Here is a 20,593-nt window from a genome sequence, read left to right as displayed (position 1 = left end):
CTACGCGGTCGCAATGACAGTTCGAGATTCTATTCCCAAAGCGTGTACGCGTGCATTTCCTTGTCCTTTCCTCCCCCCCCCATCCACCCCCGTTTCCCCTTTCTGCATTCGCGGACCCGTTATAGGATTAAGAAAACCGAAATTCATGCTCGATCTCGAACCGGAAAGGTCAACTTGTCGCCAAGGTGCGTCTTTGGCTCGAGGGTGTGGCCACGTTTCGAATCCTTTTATTCATCGAATCTACTTTTTTTGCAAAGTTACGATGGTTACGACAGTGCAAAGGACGAATTTTCCCATCAACGAGACGAACCAGGAAGTTCCTCGAGGGAGCTGGGCATTTTAATTCGAACCGATCGCGCGGAAGAAGTCTTTATACGCGGTAAACAGTGGTTAATTAATTCAAAGCTAACTAGATTTAAAGTAAATATACTAACTCGCAGAACAAATGTGCTTCACAGTGATAAAATCATATTTTGAGAAATCAAGAGAAACTGAATGTAACAAGCTGCAAATTCTAATGCAAAACTATCTGCAACAGTTAATTTGTGGAAAGAAAAATTTGTGATCGTTTGTCATAGTATTACAGATAAGTTTCTCTCGCTGGAGGGAATGCAACGGAGACTCGTAGGCGCTGCAAGGGGAACAATTTATTTAGTTTAAATATCATAAATGGATATCCTTTATGCTTCGGAAGATAAATCGTAAATTGTATTTACCTATTACAGACTACAGCGTCGTATTATCTACGAGCGGCTAGGATGGATAGGAGTACTTAATATTGATGCATCCTGCAGATTGAGCGTTTAATCGATAAGGTTTTACGCTGAAGTGATGCTCCAATACTCGAGCGGGAATTAGCATTAATGATAGCTCATACAGAGCCCCATGCTCGTGTTTATTAGAATTTCTGTAAAATTTTGCTCGACTCGATTTCATTTTATATCTTATTTATCGCGAGCAAAGGAAATATTAATCCCGAGTCGACGTTAGATAAAACGTAAGAGACAAATATGTATAACAGTAAAACCTAACCCAGATCACCGAACTCATAACACGTAATCTCATAATAGCCATGTTGCACACGTACCGCCATTATGGAAGAATCGTAACGGCTGTAAATCCGATCAATCAGCACGTCCTGTTCCATCAACCCCACAGCACCCTTCTGCCCGATTCCCAACCCCCTTCCCAAATGTCTTGCACGTTTCCGCGAAATTTTGCGATTAATGGTTTGGCCTCAACGGAGATCAATAAACGATCTCGTCTAAACTTCGTCGCTTCGCTGTTGATCCTAGTCGTCATCGTTCGCGAGATCAACTCCCCTTTGTGAAAATTGAACCGCGAAAAGCAGGAGTTTTGTAGAAAAGTGAAGAGCAATATTTGAAGCATAAAAGAAGGTTTCTTTATAGAACAATTTAATAAAAAATAAAAATGTATTTTAATATAAACACTCGACTGTTAAAATCAACAAATTGTAAATTGTTGGGGATGTTGGTGAAGGAAGAAAAGGATACCATGACAAACCCATCTGAAATATGTAAATCTTTAATCGCCTCGATAAATGCTAAAATATCCTTTTGAATTATAAATGCATTTGTACCGATTCCACGTAGATTATTATCCTTTTCGGAGTCCATAAGCTCTAAATATGTTATAATAACATAGACAGGAAATGAAATGTCGAAGTACGATACTAAATTTCGAAAAAGGTATATACCTGTGTTCTGAAACCGATATCGAGGAAAATACTGAGAAACACGAGATTTCGAGAACTATCTTCTGACAAGAATCACGATGTAGGACGTTCCGATGATCCGACTAAAAGGGAGTTTTTCATAGAACCGAAACATAAGCCGATACGTTCTACCCTGATCTTAACGCACTAAAATCTTCTAATAAGTTGAATAAACATGGAATCATTGTTATTTTTATACGTAGCACGCGTACGTCCATTGAATCGATGACACGAGATGGAAGTGCCCCGGCTGAATGTACGGATAGTCCATTAGATGCGTTGTAACCTAGAACTGTGCAAACAAGGGTGATCTTGGATTAAATGTGACAGGCGGATGAACCGCTAGGGTGGATGAGCAGTTCGCTAAGAAAATTGAGATAAGACACATGACAGAGCAGGTGAGCATGACAGAAATTAAGAAATCTCATGGGCGAAAAATGTTGGCGGTGAAAGTGATTTTCCAAGCTTTTTATCTCTTTCTGCCACCCTTCGCTTCAAATAACCAAGTAGTAATATTCACTTTGCGCAAATTAATACGGATACTTGTATTTGTAATCGTGAAATTGTTCGAGCAAAAAATGGCTACTCGAATACAGAAACGAGTGAATGTATTAAAATTGTAGGGTAGCTTCCAACCTCTGCTGTTGGTTTTGTCATGTATGAAGCGAACCGCACTTACCGCGAAAAGCCCCCGTGTAATTTATGTAACAACGCGAATAAAAAATGCGAAAAATCGAAAGCAGATGTTGCCTGACAACAAGGAGTTTATGAAGCAGAAGTAAAAGGAAAGTAAATCGACAAGGGACGCAGAAGACTTGTCATTCATTTCCATTCATTTCCATACAACGTAAATACGGAACGTCGAACATTTCTTATAGAAAATATTTCTATATATTTCGCGCAAATTTTTTAAACGATAAATACATAATAAAATAAATCTATCTCTTAAACGTATACATATGATTTACTAACATCCTATATTCAATGGAACATTATAACGTATCGATATCACGTATACGTGTGATGTAATTCGCGTTAATCAAGGCTGAATTTAATAAGTACACGATTGATTCCAACTCGGTTTCAATGTCGTTCACCAATCATCATGGTGATCTCATAACGAAGTCGTTTGTTTCCTTTGAGACAGCCTAAAAAAAGAAGCAAATTTGACGAGGAAAAGATGGAAGCAAATGACCGTGAAAATTGCATGATTATTCGTAATTGACGCGACCCTTCGTACGGAAAGTATAAAAATATTTCGCGTTCGCATCGACGCTCACGGCTTTCTGAAATCTCGGAAACGTGTAAATTATTAAACGTCAAAATGCCAGGGAATTTTAGAGCAATATTAGAATATTATGCAACTTTCTGTACCTTTAAAGATAAGATGCTAATTCGAGAAAATAAAGCGTAACAGCGAAACAAGGACGAGAAGCGATAACGATAACGTGATGCAATGAGGAAAGAGATAATAATAACCGAGACAATAATAATAGGAATATGTACAGAACACCGGGAAACAAAATGGTATTTTTGCGACAAGTCTACGTACAGTAAAAATAAGGTAACTTTTTGAAGATTGCTTCTCCGAATTCGTATTCAATTTTCAAAAATATCAACGCAAAATTGCGTACTATATCTATAGAGAATAGTTTGTTCGAACATAATTTGGTCCCAACGGAACCCCCAGTCGATCGAACAAGCTAATTCAACCTGCTAAACAGATCATAGAAAGGCTACACTAAAATCACTTTAAACGTCATTCGATCAACCTAGCCGGCCTCTTCGTCATTGAACAATGGGACTATGATAATCAATCACAGCGATAGTCGACGGGAAATCAATAGAGGCTCCACGGACGATTAATTATTCGTAATTAATAAAATTTTCTTGGGTTGGACGAGATACTCCGGGTTGGCGATCTTGTGCAATTCGCGCAATTGTCCATCGTCGCTGGCAGCAGGCCGAGATCTCTGCTCTATTATCATTTTTCGTAGAATCACGTGCGGGCAGAAATCGCCTCGTTAAGGTCCATTTATACATCAGCGAGACGGTCGCGAATAGTTATTATTTTCGATCGTTTTCGATACCTGTAGATCCCACAGGGTTCAAAGTGTGCAAACGTTCAAGATTCAACTACGATACAAATCCCACTAAAGAAGAGTCGCTTCTCTATAAACGATCATCGATAGTTCAGAGCGAAGGGACATTTTTCTAATATTTTCAATGAATTTTTCGTCAAAAATCATGACGCCTCGTTTGTCTTGAACAGTACGAGCGAGCTCATCGAGAAATCGTTGTCGATAAACCTTTGACGAGTGTCACGGGGCGAGATTCGTCCGAGAGTCGCGTCGACCGTGTTTGTGCGGCGGTATACATTGTTTAATTTTTTTTTTTTAATGACAGTGGCCCGGCCCATTGACGTACAAATGGACCTTTAACTCATGCACATGCTCGTCGCGTAGGGATTTCATACACGAAGGCCGCGCTACTATTTTCAAGCGTCCAAGCACGTGTGTTGTACACGCACCGACATACATGTGCTTCTATAAATGCAGCTCGAAATGGAACTGCGTTTTCCAGACGCGTATACACGGTGTGACGTAATTCGTCGTGTAGCAGAGCCTCGATTAACCGTCCCTTTCGATCATCTTATCTTCATTTCAATAATAGCATTCAAAAGGGAACTTTTGGGGTCTCTTTTTATATTTTGGAAACTAATTAATAAAAGAAGGAAGATCGTAAGTCATACGATGGACAATATTATTAGATATCCGAGTTATTAACGACGCCAGGCATGAGAGATACGGTTTGGACAAAGACCCGTTTCAAGTTTTACACGTTCATTCTTTTAGCTTCGAAACTTTTTATCGTATTCTGCATCAGCCAATCCTGGTTCATACTATGATCCCTCCTTAGACTGTGAAACGTCCTCTAACTATTTTATATCCTCCTTTGTATATTTCTGAGCTCTGCGTGCTCAAGCACCGTCTAATTCTTTACCAATCGACTTTGTTTTAGGACCAATGATGCTTATATTCGACTTGTACTTGAAACAATCTATTTATTTCGAAGTGATTAAGTGATCGGTTCCAGTTGTTACCACGCTTGATCTACGCTTAATCCTGACATATTGAATATCAACGCAACTGTAACGGAAATCACAGACAACGCGACAGTGCTGATCGGACGAACGCTTCGACCATACTGAATGACGTTCAGTGAGTATTATACGTTAACAAGATTGTAGATATTGTGAGGCAATTTCTAGACAAGGCATTAAACTATTCAGCTATCAATTAAACCTGTTTCCTTTATACACGCCATAGTTACAAGTGGAAGATCTTATTAAGAACATCTGCCCTATCAAACTATTATTTTTGCTATCAGTGAGCCCTATTTTATTAAAAAGAAATTGTAAACTGTTATGTATCATTCTAAATGTTTATCTAGATAAGAATCTTACTCATCCTTGCTTAAGACTGCCTTATCGGGGCCAGACGTGTGTACAGTCAACGCTCTGATAGCTATTAAAGAGTTTATAGTATAAAAGAAGATACTATTCTTCGGATTTCACGAATACAAAATTTAATACTATTGCAATTGAACAAGTTGTTTATTTTTTACAATTTGTAACGAATATCGTCGTTGGTCAAATAATCGGATTCTAAATTAAATCTATAGAGAAACAATAAAACAGCTTGGCAAATGGATAATTTTTTAGAGATAAAACCCGAAAGCCAACGAGGCACGTTTTTCCGTTATCCAATCGAGCTCACGTTTTAGCTATATTTTTTTATGTATTGGAACCATTCCGGGGTCAAAAATAAGGACTGCCCTAGCGCGCGATGTATGCAAAATTTGAACCAAATTGGCGACCCGAATGTCGAAGTCTCTTTCGCGAGGTCAGACGTACGGACCACAAAGGATAAACCATCGAGTTAACGGATCTCGCTATAGCCTCCCGCAGCTGATTTACAAACACTAGCCAATGGAGTGCATGAATCCGGATTATGTGTTCTCCGACGATTCTAATGCGTTACATTTACATTTAAATTCCGAGTCGTTGAAGGCACGTATGATTCTATCTTTTAATTAAACGAGCTTCTCGCTAACTTCGACGCACACTGTTCCGTTTGTCCCGAACGAATAAAAATTCGTAACCTGGAAATAAAAATCAAGAGGTTTATAATTTTGCCCCGTCGGACTGATCCTTGTGTCTTTCTTAGAATTTCTAAACATTAAAATTCTACAATTCGTTCAGGAGTTATGATTTTTTAAACATAATATTAGATTTTCTTTAGCAAGGAATTTTTTTCTCGAAACTGCGTAGGAATTCAGGGGTATGTCTATTCACCGAAAATAATTGTAATTGACCCCTGCAACTAAAAATAATTTTTTTAGAACGATTTGAAATTTTTTAATTTCGTCGAAAAATTTCACACCTCGAATTTTTTTTCTCGAAAGTGGGTAGGATTTCGAGGGTATGTCTAATGACCAAAAATGATTGAAATTGACCCCCGGAACTGAAAATAATTTTTCCAGAATGATTTGAAACTTTTCAATTTCACCGAAAAATTTAGGCACCTACCCCCTTGTCGATTTTTCTTAAAAATCAGTTTTCCATTTTTAATTCATTTGTTTGATGCTCTATAGAAAAGTTGTCTAATACTTTTTGGTAGGTACCCATGGGCTCTGCTTCAGAAAAAAATTTCATTGAAATATATTCACTATTGTAGGAGTTATGGTCGTTTGAAAATTGGACCATTTTTATGGGGTTTTTCTCATTTTGCGGGGTCAAGGAACAACTTTCTGAATATTTTTGGAATTTCTACGTATTCTACACTAAAATACGCGTCGTTTGCCTTTTTAAACATTAAAATCGTCCAAATCGTTCAGGAGTTACGACATTTTTAAGATACGCATGAAATTTTGGTGAGCCTCACATTAGATTTTCAGTAAAGAATTTTTTTCTCGAAAATGCATAGGATTTCGAGGTTATGTCTATTGACCAAAAATGATTGTAATTGACTCCCCTAACTAGAAATATTTTTTTTAAACGATTTGAATAATTTTTTTTCGCCGAAAAATTTCAGCACCTACTCGAATTTTTTTCTCGAAAATGCGTAGGATTTCGGGGTTATGTCTATTGATAAAAAATGATTGTAATTGACCCCCCTAACTAAAAATATTTTTTTTAAAACGATTTGAATAATTTTTTTTTGCCGATAAATTTCAGCACCTACTCGAATTTTTTTCTCGAAAATGCGTAGGATTTCTAGGTTATGTCTAATGATAAAAAATGATTGTAATTGACCCCCCTAACTAAAAACATTTTTTTAAATAATTTTCTCAAAGCGTGGTATCTTTTCCGTTTTTTATACACGCCGATAGAAAAATAAAGATCGTCACTTCGGTTAAATTCAATGAAGCTTTAAAGCCGGCTTCTCAACAGACTCCAAGTGGATAGCGATAATTAAATTGTGAGTCTGGCTCAATTCCATGGGAATAAATCTGCGTTGGAGAATCGGTCACGCACCGCGCGAATTAAGAACTCCAAGTTCGCGAGTGTTCTACAAATACGAAGAAACTGTTTCCACGAACGAACATCGATCGACCTTTTTCTCGATTTACAAATTATATTTCTTATAATAAACATTTCGACCTTTGATTTAAGTCTTCTTTTATCAATTTCCACGTAGAACTGGTTTTACGCTTCCCTTTTTATTTCTTAATCGTACTGATCCCTCGACCTCTTTACTCGGAGACAAATGTATGTGTATATACATACGGCTTAACAAAGATATATAGCACACATAACAACGTACATTTAAACAGTTTATCTTATTACTATAAAGAAAAAATCACAACAAATTAGTATGACTGAATAATTACCACAGATTTCATTTAATTATTTATAACTCAGTTTTCAAAATGAGTTTTCAATTTTAAGAAAATTAAAAGGCCAAAACTTAATCGAATACCACAGTCCAATAAATCCTTTGGTGCTAAAAATCACTATAAACTCAGTTAAAAGACCGCAAAAGAACCGAATCAATTTCACTTCAGCAATTTTCAAAGAAGTAGAATTAATCACTCATATATGACACGTTACGTTCTTATTACGAACTATAAAAAGGTATACGAAAACATATATCTCTCGAATAACCGTCAAAGTGTAAAAAAAAAGAATTAATAAAAAAAACAATCGTCAGAAAACGATAATGAAACTCTCTGTGAGCTCTTCTATACAATAAAAGAAATGAAAATAACAATTAAACGTAATCGGTGGTGGAACGTATGAAGATAAATAAAAAATTATAAACTGTTAGTGACGAAATATAAACTGTAACGCAAGGAAACAAATTCCCCATGACTATTTTCCCCCAGACCACAGGCAAAAACTGAAAATAAACTTCGAAAGTAATAAAACGTTAAACGTCGTGGATTAGAGGTTAACGCGTTGAATCGTCAACGCAGAATCGGAACAAATATTCTACGGTTCGAAGAGAGATGAATTTAGCCAAATGCAGAAACTAAATAAAATCTGATGCACGATGGTAGCAGATGGGTTTCCCTATTTAACCTCTTACAGCCTGCCTATTGATTTTCTCGGTTCCTATTGTTTTGGCACGTCGCGCATTTAACGAAACGCAATGGAAACGGGAGAGGAGCGCACAGAAGCTCGAATCAAACCAGCACGAAATCTGTCGAAATCGATAGAAAATGCAAAACGTGCGTTAAAATTGATGCACAGAGAACACTACGAAACCGGAGACCTGTCAATTGTTACGATGATGTTGTGAATCATCTCTATTTCGGGAGACACCCGTTGGGTGGACGATTTTGAGGTTAACTCGACTGTAATCCGCACCGACTCCCAGACAAATACGGTCACAGACGACGGGACAGCGAATATCGGGCAGAATTAACGAAATAATCAACGAGCACGCGATTTATCGGCCAGAAAACGTATAGGAACGATTGGAAAAGTCTAAACGAGGGCAGCACGCCCATCACTGGGATATCAACGAAAAATCAATAGAACCGGCGGCATCATCGCCGACCGTTGGCCCCATAATGTTATCAGACAATCGAATGATTCCACTTACCGTGAAAAATATCCATAGATAGAAAAGGAACCCGTCTTTCGTTGCACAAAATCAATTTGTCACTTCGGGCACAACCACACGTCCGACAACACTCTTCCGACTTCGCCGTTTCAGTTTCGAGCGTTCCTCTCGTTCAAGGTCAGTGACGGCGCGCGCAAGGAAAAAATTAAGGCGCCACGAATGCCCCTCTGTTTATAGAAACCTGAAAAAGTGTTTTTTACTTTATATTTCATTACTTTTTATTGGAAATAGTGTTACCGTGTCTGTAATATGCTCGATCGAAGCAATTTCTACATTCAGCTGTTCATAATAGGTACGTATTATTTAATTAAACTGGTAGTTTATGCAATAGTAATTATATCGTTATAAAAATGATGTTCTCATCTCTAACAATTGTACAAAATTGTTACTACTTATCGTTGATTAGTTTTTTGTAAAATTATAGGGAAAATAGTTCGATAGGTATAGAATAATTTTAATTATTATCTGTTATCTTTAATATTTTCTTTTTTTTATGTTCGTCTTGAATACTTGCACGGTTACAGCAATTGTATTATTAAATTAGTGGAAATGTTACTGTTTTCAATGCATGTACGAGGAAAGGAAAAGTTTATTAACAATTCTACGATATTTGAATTCATTATTATAGTGAGTTTAAGTCGTTTGACCAAAAATAATATTGAAATGAATTCGAAAATACACGCATGAAAATCGTGCAACATTTTTTCACGTAATATTATTATCATTTTAACCAGTTTCTGATCCTTAAACTTTCGATACCCTGCTATAATCGATAACAATTGCACGTAGGGCTCCGCGCGCTATATACCTCCCTGTCTCCGTGCAAATAACTAATCCAAATAAACAGACTTTCTTCTAAAAATAGCATGATTCAAAACCCACGCGCGATGATAAAAAAATATTATATATAAACGCGGAGTCTCGGGCGATACCCGTTTTCCCAGCGCCTCGAGATTTAAAGATCCCACGAAAACGATTAAAAACTGTCCTCGAGGTCGTTAAAAATTGTTATAAAATGCTCGCGAAAGAAACGTAAAGCCCTGCGGAGCAACGTCGCTGAGGTTGTTCTTCGAAAAACATCGAAATACAGCGAGCGTCGTGCACGGAATCGAGACCGCACCAAATTTGGTCATGCCAGTCTCCATTCAGAACTTGTACGTTTCGTAGTACGCAATGATGTAACGAGCTTTACGCTACTCGCTCTCTGTGTATCGTAATCCCATCAAATAGTATTGAAAATTCGTGGACGATGGAAACGTAATATATAATTTGTTCCTCTACAGATTTAACTCGCTGAGTAACGATCCTCGTGAAACATAGAAAACGGTTCTCAGGAGCCTATGAACACATCGATGACATCACTTTTTTTGTTATCGCTTTAGTCAGATATTTACATCGTCGAAGAGGTGTTCGCTTTTGCGCCAATGAGTTTTCTAGCACTTTTAGACGACACGTACCGAGTTCTCGCGTAGCGTGAGATGTAGCAACGGTTACTCCATATAACTAGAAAACAGCCTGCGTGTTGTACGAGTCAGACAGGCTCAAAAAATAGAATCAATGTCATTGTTAATTTGTACTATCGTCAGCAGATTATAGTGTACGCGGACAGGGGCGGATCGAGAAGGCTCACGAAAGGAGAAAAGTTAGAAAATTAAGGCTGTTCGATTGTAGATTGAAAAGCTTACGAAACGGTAGAAAAAAGAACAATATCGTTTAAACAAATTGGAAATAAAATAACCAATAAGAAATCTTCTACAAAATTACAAAAAGGAGACGAATAGAAAATATCTAAATCAACAGTAACCTTCGATACAATTTTGTTACAAATTCAATGATATTTAAAAACTGATCTAATATACTAACTGAAAAGACCAAAGTTGCAACAAATGGAACTAATTATTCACAGAAGAAACACTGAACACAGATGTTCGCTCATCAGGAATTATTCACTGTAACTTTGACTTCGTTTTTAATCTTCCAAGGTCATCCCTTGCTGTTTAACACTTTGTTCAATTTAACTGTCCTGTTCACTGGTATATCTACGATTGAAATGCCCATGCAGAACTATCTCCACACGGATTCAACTTTCTCTGTCTCGCGACCGAAAACTACTCTCTTCGCATTTCACAGTTACATTATTATATAACGTTGCGATTCAATTCGAGCAAAGTGTTACGCATAGAAGTGTGACACACGATGCTCTTCCGGTATTTATCTCAGCACGAAGGAAGTGGTCATCAATTTCCTTGTAGCGCGACGATGATTCGCGGAGATTGATGCTTCGAATCGATGCAATCCGTAAATAGTAAACCGAGGGACCAACGATTAGGATGCGACATTGTTTCTTTAATTTAAAACCGCCCACTGGGACACGTGAAGCTGGATTCACACTAATCGTCGGACAGTCGTCCGTCGGAATAGTCTTCGATGGATTTTAGGTCAAATTAGGAAAATAACTATAAGAATAAATATTTTTGCTAATACAAAGTGCACTCGTATAAATAACAGATAATAATATTTAATTCACGTATGCTTTGGTAAGTTCCAAACGTTTGTGTCTATTTGCTTTTAAGATACAAGACGCTTTTCCACACAACTCTCACAGTGTCTCTATCCGTGTAGAGTTCGACGATCTGTCTTCGCTAATATTTGTTTATCAATTTGCGAAAGAACTGTAGCATTTAAATTTGGCACACTTCTCTTGAGGTTCACTTCAATCTGTCCGTTTGTAAACTGCATTTGGTTCGTTCGGCAAACATCTATTTCGATTTATGACTCATCTAATAACGACTAGACGGAACGATAACAAACAGAATGCCTGATTGAAAAATGCTTTGACGGTTGTACGACCGACAGTGTGAATTCAGCTTAAGATTTGCGAATTCCTCGCATTCCGTGCGCGTCGGAGGCAGATAAGAAGGCGTTGATCGTTCTTCAGGAACGTGGGCAGTTTTTCTACGGCGTCGGTGCAGAGAGAATGCACCTGTGCATAATACGCGAGTCGTGGGCGATGCTCGATATACCGATCGAACGGGTGCAGTAGGTGGTCGCGGCCTGCATTTTAACACACCGAGGACAACACGTGCGTTTGCGGGATTTTTCAATCACACCGCTCACGGTGGAAAGTTCAATCGCGTTTCCCCCCGTCTGGTTCGACATACAATTCTACGATTTTCACACCTGTCGCGGCGCACCGACAATTTTCCACCATTTAACTCTCTTTAACGCGCACGCTGTACATACGAAACGAAACGTTTATCATATAGAGTGTCTCGCAATAAGATGTGCATAACTTAACATCAGCATCGCTCGAATAATTAAACAAATTTGAATACCGATAAGGGAATCGGAGTCATCTGGAATGATTGAACTGGAGCGAACTTGATTCGAGTCAATGAAATTGTTATGATCAGAGAAACACGATTGTATAATCGAAAATAAATATCCAGGTCAGTTTACGATATGTATTAAAAATATATTGTGTTACTTTCGCGTCTTGTAAATTCTTTTCAAAGAAACAATGCCCCAAAATTCAATGAAAGGAACGCGACTGTGGTCCAGTTAATGACATGCGCCAAGCAGAATGAAAAAGAGGTCAACCGAACGTTGCCAAAATTTCGACTAGCTTTCCTCCGTCATCGTGGCAGCATTAGAGTTTTAATGAGCTGTTTCGTTACATCACGCAGATTCTATATAGCAACTATCCGTCTCCACCCATACTAATATAGAAACGCCTCGATATTTATACAAAAACCAAAGTGACGATCGCTTAAGAAAGAATAAAATTGGTTACTTCGATACTTGCAAGAATGTTAGATCTCCTTGTCTTGCAATTATCGAGGACCCATTGTACTATCAGACTATGTTAATGCAATAAAGCTTTTGGAAACTAGGGAGAGGCAACATCGTGTTCGACGATGAAATAAATCTTGTGCTTCTAACGTCAGAAGGAAAAGCTCTGACTGGAGAGTTGCCAGAACCACGCTCGTAATTCAATTTTCATAAGTTTCGTCTTTTTTACCCTACGAGGAACAAGCATTCCCTCCTGCGGGATAACGTTGCCCCGAGCTACCTTATCATCCGTTTCCTTCGGGAACTCCAAGATGGAGCAAGCACCGCTCATATTGCAATGATAACTCGGTACTTCCGTTAACAAGTACTGAAACTATCAAAAATTGTTCGTAAGAACGTGTCAATCACAAAGGCAAACATTACTTTTAGAAATACTGTCCAAATTTATTTATCAGAAGTCCTTTAGAACTTAAATTTTTCGATTGTTCGATTGAAAAGTATTGGATCTTTTAATCTTCCTGGTTTTTCGTTTCGTTATCTATATTTTATTACACTTGCTATATTAATTTCATAATTAATCTTCAGAATGGTATCTACAACTAATCCTTGTATTCCTTCTTCATCTTGAATATGTCTTTTATTTCTACTAGAACTTCTATTTAATTATTGCAGTATTTCGAATCTAAATATAAATGCTAATATTCGAAGATTGTATCGACTAGATCAACTTGCTCGAAGTAGTTCGTAGATACACGAACAACGAGTCAGTTGATCATTTGTCAGAAGATCTCGACGTCTCGTTTTTGGAACAAACGGAGAGATACTGCCGTAGCTCCACCCTTGCGCGACAGTAAATATAGAAGCAACCCCCGATGGCCCGTTCCAACAATTTCCCTTCTTTCTAGACAAGTTTATCGCCCCCTTTGTCCTATTCGCTATTCGCGTTGCGCCCTGTCATCGAATCGTGCACGCGCTCCTGCGTTCTAGAAAGTTTCTCCATTATATCGGAGAGGAACGATATCGACTACCGGATCGGATTGATATCTCTCGAGGTGGATACACGAAAGTCGTAACGGATGAATCGACTGCTTAAACCAGCATCTGCAAGAATAATAAATATCGTGAAATTAGTAAATCCATAACGTTAGAATTTTCCTAAATATCAGTTCCATCGATCGTGGTAGGATCGTGAATCTTCAGGAAATATTAAGATTCAAAAATCTATGTTTTGAGACTAGATTCGAACGCAAGTTTGGACAATTTCACGACCAGTGTTGCACAATTCGAAACTAATCTCTTAGATCAGCGTGTGTGCTGGGTAATTCTTGGTCCAGAGGAAGAATTATGTTTCCCCTATCAAGGCGGTAGTATTCCTTGCGAGGAGGAGAAGTATTCCACAGAGAAGGATCCAGCAACAGATAGGGAAGTTAAGGACAACACGAAGAAGAGACGAGATTTTATGGGGGATCTTCGGGAGCCTGAAACCGGGGGTCGTACTGGCGGTGGCTATAAAAAAACTAGGCTCCCGCCCCGGAATACGACGGGATAGGATGTGTTTTGCCAAAAGCTTGGAAGCGTCGCGACGGCGCCAGGGGGTCTGGAGCCAATGTCTGACTTCCATCCCACGGATTCGTCCCGAAACCTCTCCACGAATTTCGCTTTGCTCGCTAACTCTTTCATTACTCTCTCTCACTCTTTCTCTCTATCGTTATCGCGTAAGTTTATATTGGTCGTTGCAATAACAATTCTTATATCCGACTTAATATATTCACTATTAAACGTAAATTGTTAATAGGGTCCTGTTTACTAAACCAAAGTTAACTGTACGAGTTCATCTATGAGAAAAGTAATTAATTTCAATCTTTGTTTCAATCATTTCTTTGATTGATTGCTAAAGCATTACTACTGTTCTATTATATTCAATTATCTGCATTTAGCCTCTTATGAATTTTTATTTCTGGTAAGGAAATTTTCTTCCAGGCAGAAAATACATTTGTCCTTCGGAGAATGTAATAATTCTCTCTCGACACGAATTTTAGCTTAGTAATGCAGCGAGATTAACGTTTTGCGTTGGCAAAGGATCGAGAGGAATCGAATACGCAGGGAAAAGTTGCCAAAACCGTGCAAAGGGGGTGTTTCTTCGCATCCCATTCCCGTAGATTCATCTCTATTCTCGATCGGGATGATTTATGGGCAAGATGACGGCAAGTTGCGGACATAAATTCACGAATAAATTCATTTTTCTGAAAGGTTTCGATCTCTCTCGACCCCAGCCATGGTTACCCCGCCAGCATCTATTACTCCAGATATTCAGATAAGATAGAAGTTCGTATTTTGCAGGGGCGAGGAACAAATGCTTCTTCCGGGAAGTGTTTTCGGTCGAGAGGCTCATTTGTCTTAACCCATTTGCAAAATGTTTCGAAGGGTATGCAAATGAGTTCCTCCTGTTGGGTTTCTGCCCAAAAATAGGTCTTTCAATGCCCTGAACTATGCCTTGTACAGAAAAATTACAAACTTTCTTAGCTGAGCTGCTAATATAAAGTTTTGGAAACTTTCGAAAGCTGATAAAATTCTCTAACGTCGTCCTTTTTGAGAAACAAATTTTGCAAACATCTGGAACACGTGGATCCACGATATATCGTGGATAAATTCATCGATCTTAGAACTGACGGTTCCATGGAAAAAAAGGACTAAGAACCACTGCTATGAGCGATAGAATTTCTCCGGGAAAAGCACGTTTCGCGAAACACTTTCCCCTCGACGGATTCGACACAAAAGACGATAATGTTCGGGCAACAAAATTCATTCGTATTTAGATACTTCTACCTCATATAGTTTACGATTCTCTCGCCGACGGAAGAAAGGGAATGCAGATACATCGTGAGCCCCTAAAAGAACACAATGGGAGGAACCCTTGCGAGTGCAATCAAGGATGATTTGACAAATTCTCGATCGTATACATGGGGGGATGCGTACCGAGAGCAAGAGCGAAGCGTGCAGCTATCGAAATCACCATAAAAAGTCACCCATGTCTGACGCGGGGACGACGAATCGTAAATTTGAAAGGAATTAATGCGTAGATCTTTACCGAAGTCTCTCCTCCCGGAAGCGGGGCCATAATTTACAACGCGACGTCTCCAGGCTTTTAATGACAGAATTTTTTAATAAACTCGGCTCAGTCTTTCAGTTCTTTTCAGTACTCGGCATTAAACAGTCAAATTAAAGATGATTTAAAATTCTCCGCGGATATTTATGAACACATTTGTGTACTTGTTTTTGTGCATTGATGATTGTTCGTTCTCGAGATGTACTATTGCAACGAGGACATAAAAGAAGTTTTTTAAAACAATTTAAGCCTTTGTTGCGCAATATAGAATTCACGTAATAAATGGGAATATACTAAAAATGAAAGCAGGTCACGAAAAAGTGATAAATGGTTTTGAATGTTCCCTAAAAAACTTCCATTACGTGCAGTGTCGTGTTTTGAGAAATACATTGTTGTAGATCGTTAGTAACTATGATTCGAATAAAGTGTTCCTTTACGTGTTCGTTACTTATCGAAAATAATGAATTTGTTGTCTCTGGTTAAGCTTATTTTCCACGATAACGATTAGTATGGAGATTTCCGGGCGGAGGCAGCCGACGCGGCGACTGTTCCAAGTCCCGTCGCTCGCTTTCTGCCAACAAATGGCGAATTTCCGGAAAAACTCGCGCGAGCCGGCACGTGCGCATCGTTGACAAATGACACGTCGCGATTCTCGGTTCGTCAAAGCGGATACGAGGACGTATCGCCGACGTTCCGACTCCCCCAACCGATCCGCGCAATAACTGTTTCTTCCCTCGAACTACGTTCGCCCTTCCCGACCGTGCGCCCGTCGTTTTCGCTCGACTGACTTTTCAGATTCCGTGGAATCATCGCTCCCTTTTCCCCCGGTCGGCATCCGTATAAAAATTGCCAGCGGAACCGGATACCGGAAGCGCGACGGGGCACCACTCCGGCGGGCAACAAAACTCGGAGAACCGTGGAGGCCAAGGAGCCTCCCTCCGATTTCTCTTTCCACGATGGCTTTCCCAGGACAGAGAAAAATCGCGTCGATGTGTAATTAATTCGAACGTCTCTGCCCTGCTAGACAGCTAGCTGGCGTCGTAAATATCCCCGTTACGAGTAATTAATTTCCATCAATTACGTTCTTCTGCAGGAGAAGAGGAGAAGAGGAGCAATTTCAATACGTTGGATTCAGATTTTCTCGTTGATCTGGGAAATTCTAAGCTCACTTTTTGTACATCGAAGTATTTAAGAGTTCGCGTTTGAATCGACTTGGAAATATTGACAAATATTAATAAATTCAGGTATTCTTTTTTAGACTATAAACTTTCAATAATAATAAATTATGTAAAATTGTAACGTTAAAGCTTCATTTATTTTATAAGGAAGACATGTTCTTAACTGCGTGCAAAGCGCGTATAAAATATATATTTAACCGCGTCACGGTAGTTAGATGCGACACACTGAATTAAACATGGCTGTTCATTGTTTCGTACCATGGCCTCGATAGGTTGTGGACGCGTTATTCGGAACGTTACACGAAATAGAACCCCTGGGGTTAATTAAATCAGCGAGAATTGTCGCGTCGTTTCTTTGCGCGCCATTAAAATTATAAACTCGAATTGGCGCACGTGTCTCTCGTAATACAGCTTGTTAAATTAACCCCTATCGTGCATTACGCGTCAAACGTTTTAACACGACGAATTCCCCGAGTGATCGCCAAAGTAAAATATCACCTACCCTAACTCTCTTTATACAAATTAAAAATAATTCCTTCGAACTCTTGTAATATTTAACGTTGGAGCAATCCTGCATATACATACTATTTTATTAAAAGAAAAATAAAAGTCTATAAATTCACAGTGTTACATGCACTTAACATTTTCATCTTCTTTCCTCCTCTATTTGAATTGTGATACATACTGATTCAGTTTTTAACTTAGCAAACCATTCCTCTAGCATATGCAAATTATAATAGTTGAACGGAAGCGTGGGTAGCGGAAATGATTTGATATAAACGCGGAAAAACCTAACAGGCATAGATATCGGCTAAAGTATCGGTTAACAAGCCTCTGGAGGCAGAGGAGGGGCTGTTCTCTTGCAAACCGTATCGAGGGTGTTAACTACCGTAGACGGGATACTTAAATACCCCCCCCAGCATTTAAATCGCATCGAACATTTGGCCACACGGTGCATTAGTCCTGGTAGAATGATCATGGATATACGAGCAAAGGGATGCATCGCGCCGGGTGTGGACTTAAGTAATGAACACGTTCACGGGGTGCGAATATTAAATTACAAGTACGCGTACGGTGCACCCTGGCGCAACATATAGGGCGGGGCGCATAAAATATGACATTAAATGTCTCTAGAATGAACAAATTCTATGTAAAACTTCGACCCGTATTTTGGGGGTTTCTAAAATTATTTTGAATAATAACGCGCAAGAACTAAGTTCATACTTAATCAGAACGATCATCCAAAGTGAATACAGTCGGTGAAAAATTAGTAAAATCTTCTTACGAGGTTCTTAAAATGTTTTCACATATGGAACCTCACGTTAGGTGAAACATTTTTCAATGGAACTAGTTTACGAGCAATCTGAATGGTTCGCCAGCGATCCCCTTTTAAACAGAGATCAGAAAAGAAGCATGTCTTCGAATACATTAAATTCAGGAGGATTCGAAGGAATGAACATAGACGAATGGCGGAAATTCAATCACGCCATTGCCTCGCATTTTCACGAGTTCCGCGTCCAATTTGTACGATATATAGCCGGCAGAGGCGACGTACGTCCCCCGGTCGTTCTTGCACCCCATAAATACCCAGAAACCACATAAACTGACCGTTCTGAGTGCCCCGCGTCCATCTACGTGCACCGAAATTCCCGTGAAAGCCCCCCGCCGCGGGAATCCCGTGTCCAAGAGAGACAAAAGTTACTTACCCTTGCGGCGAGATGCAGAGGATACGCCCCACAAGGGTTGCCTCGGACAGTGTATACAAACCACCCCTGATAGAGCCAAATAAAGAGGACACTCCTCGACAGATTACCGTCTAAGTGCTTCGATACTCTTTTCTTAAGTGGACCCTGCTCCTTTTTTTTATTCTTCGTTTGTTCCTGCTCGCGACTGTTCGTTTCCTGCAACAAAACGTCAACAGCTTGTTAAGCACTATACATACACCAGATTTTAAAGATCAGACACGTGTACTTGAATTTTTTTTAATAAAAATAATTTCTACGTCTTTATTTTACATTCAAAATTAACACGCCTATGCGAAGATTGTTAGAATAATATCTTTTCTCATTCTTTTGTAATAGAGACTGGTATTAATAGTAATATTTTGTCCTAGTATATAATTACTCCATTTTGTTACGATATTACGAAAGGGTTAAATTTTACAACGACGTTGTTATAAGTTTCCAAGAAGCATGATGTGCAAACTGATGTAATTTAATTGTATCGAATAATGTAATAATGTCTTATTTTAAAATCCACTTGGTTGAAAAATTAATTAGGGACAACGAGCATTAACTTAAAAGCAACGGATGGAAATAAGATCTGTGGAACCCCTCCCGGTGACTGGGGACAATTAATAATAATTAAAATCGAATTCAACGTCGTCAGGCACCCCTGTAAGCCAAGCAAAAACATCGTTGATCTATGCTCCTCGCGAAAGATTATAAATGTCATCATCCGCGATGCTCTTTTTCAGTACAATAAATTTTTATTGTTCCTTGCGCCGTGAACCTTGACAAGCGAAGTTCTGTCTTTCTTTTCGGTCTTTTGATACCGAGGGAGATCAATTTTTTGTCTTTATCGTGAACATATCTTTTTTTTCTCGAGATCGAAAGAAAACGTGCTAGATCATTGTTATTTGTGCATAGTCACGCGTCAGCTGAAACACAGGGTGCCCTTGTGTTTAAATTTATTTATAAACTCTGAACAAAATTGTTTATAATTTTTTGTAAAATCGCTGTGACTGATTTTATTTCTGAACTTTCAACTTTGATTCATTCAATCAATTTAAAGAATATAACTATTTATTAGTAATCATATTAATAAATTGAAAATATCAATAGCTAAATAAAATGAAAAATTTGAAAAGTACTTCGATCAGTATTCATTTAATTATTTAAATATTCTGCAGCCTAAAAATATTAATATTTCTGGTAGACTAGTCCTGGATACTTTAATTACCAACTCTGTACTTTACCAGCAATAATTAACTAGTCCATGAGATTATAAATAATCCTGTATTGCACATTACACGTTGATAAAGCTTGAACAGCTTTTGCCTTGCACTATAATTACACCGAATTACACAAGTTGGAAACATTATACAAGTTTGACTCGTTGCTACGTTTAACAAAGCTCACGATAAACTAAATGCCTACTGTTCGTTACATATAGGTCAAACATTGTCCATGAATAAATTGTAAACGAACTAGGCTACCAGATAATTATAATAGATCACGGGTCAGCTGATAGAAGCAATGTACATATTAATAAACATACAATTTCATTAGAATTGCTAATATCATTTTACACAATTTTATTAGGCATTGATAATTAAATTAAATATTGCTATTTATATAGGGTAAATTGAATTACTAAAATGCAGATAAGTATGAAGTATCAATTACAGGGAATGAATTATTTCAGGCAACAAAGCAAAGAAGGAACCAGAAATTCAATCAGTCTTCGCGTTGTCGCAACTAATTATGTTAATTTTCACCTACGCGAAAGCAGGGAAGAAAATACAGCGAAACGAGCAGAAAATCGTGGATACTTTCATCATGCTCGTCAGTGTTAACGTGAACGATGAAAATGCAGGTAAGGTCACGCGACACGTTTTAATTTGAATCTCTCTCGTCCGAGAAATCAT

At 38.5% G+C, this 20,593-nt stretch overlaps 1 protein-coding gene across 2 annotated transcripts in view; it reads right to left on the bottom strand.

Moving 5' to 3' along the window:
- Nucleotides 1-10,946, bottom strand: part of LOC122399644 (talin-1) — a 45,181-nt gene extending 34,235 nt beyond the window's left edge. Inside the window, exons 1-2 of one of the 2 annotated variants that reach the window (XM_043400476.1) lie at nt 10,732-10,946; nt 8,848-9,049 (exon numbers count right to left, since the gene is read on the bottom strand). The gene's annotated coding sequence lies outside the window, so the exon portion shown is untranslated. The remainder of the gene's footprint in view (nt 1-8,847; nt 9,050-10,731) is intronic. The other variant, XM_043400479.1, reaches the window with a different exon arrangement.
- Between the last annotated feature and the right edge of the window lie 9,647 nt (nt 10,947-20,593).

This window comes from Colletes gigas, unplaced genomic scaffold (assembly GCF_013123115.1).
Source record: "Colletes gigas isolate AHSC1104 unplaced genomic scaffold, ASM1312311v1 Colletes_gigas_Sc00014, whole genome shotgun sequence".
Taxonomy (NCBI): domain Eukaryota; kingdom Metazoa; phylum Arthropoda; class Insecta; order Hymenoptera; family Colletidae; genus Colletes; species Colletes gigas.
This window is presented reverse-complemented; position numbering and strand designations above follow the sequence as displayed.